Source organism: Pundamilia nyererei, unplaced genomic scaffold, assembly GCF_000239375.1.
Source record: "Pundamilia nyererei isolate P.nyererei 1_Seehausen unplaced genomic scaffold, PunNye1.0 scaffold00001, whole genome shotgun sequence".
NCBI lineage: Eukaryota > Metazoa > Chordata > Actinopteri > Cichliformes > Cichlidae > Pundamilia > Pundamilia nyererei.
In genome coordinates, this window is record NW_005187402.1 from 6,839,680 (window position 1) to 6,841,173 (window position 1,494).

Consider the following 1,494-nt stretch of genomic DNA (forward strand, 5'->3'; position numbering starts at 1 on the left):
TTTTTTTTCTATCAATTGCCTTCTCCATGGTTATATTACAAAATTATAATTTCAGATTAAATCATCACGCATCTGCTTTATACTGAACTAGCTGACAGCTCTGACTTTTCCATGGGATTCTCTAAAGGACAATACTTTTCTGTAAGGTCAATATATAAACAATTTCTGCCAGTATTGATATATTAATAGAGCAGCATTTTCCCTTAGCTAAATACAGTAATATCAAAACTGAGCTCAGAGTTCCTCAGCATGCTTGGTTTCGAACACCCCTATAAGAGGAAGCGCACATGTGATATAATGTAAGCTTAGTCAAACAGCTCGGCAGTGACCTTTTAAACAAAGGAATTGTCAATGTGATTAAAACTATTAGTCAACACAATCTGGCATTTTCCTTTGCCAGTAACTCTTCTTCACAGTGACATTGGCACATCGCTACAAGCATGACTGGTTAACAGCCTAGCGCTGGTGGCAGTAATGTTTACCCTACACACTTTTTTTTATATAGTTGAGGACAAAAACAGTGCCAGGCCTGAAAAAAGAATCATCCACAGTAGATGAGCAGTATCTGAAAGCCATGTCCTTAAGAAAAGGGGGGGGGACATGCATGTGGTCCTTAAGTTTCAAATGAGACTCATCGGAAATGGTCTCAGTGGAAGGGTGACTGCCAAAAAGTCATTCTTAATGAAGAGAAACAAGGAGTAAAAGGCTGAGGTATGCCAAATTACACAAGTATTGAACTGAAAAGCATGCAGTGGAGCACTATCAGTCATGGATTGGCCTCCTCAGAGCCTGGATCTCAAATTTATTGAAACAGTGTAAGATAAACTGGACAAACAGCATAAAAGGCAGCCAACATCCAATAAAGATCTTTGAATGTCCTTCAAGAAGCATGGAGAACTCTTCCTAAAAACTACTTCAATGACACAAAAGGTTGCCTAAGAGAGTTCAGGCTGTGTTGAAGAATAAAGGTGTCCATACCAAATATCAAGCTCGTTAGAATTCCACAAAATATATTATTGCCCGATATGCTGTGTTTCCATTTATGTGTCCAAATGTCTGAATAAATTGTTGAAACTACTTCCCATTTTCCAAGCAAAATAGAAAGAAATGAGAGATGGTTCAAGACTTTTCCAAAGCAATATAGCTATAAAGAATTCTGTGTTTAATACTGTGTAATGTTCACCTGTAGTTATAACCTCTCCTATGAAACTATATTATGCAGTTATAATAGTTTGCAATACCAGTACCCAGTCACTGATGCCCACTAGGACTTTCTTGGCAAATATATTGATAAAAAAAAATATTCTCAAACATTATTTAAATATATTTGTATGTCAAATGTTGATGTTAAAAAAATAGCTTTTAGCTTATTTAATCCCCGTTATACAATGAAAAGGGCACGCAAACACACTTTAGTGTCTTGTGGCTCTAAAAAGTTCAGTTCAGCAGTTCACTAAATTAATGTTTACTGGTATTGGTGTGTGTGTGTGTGTG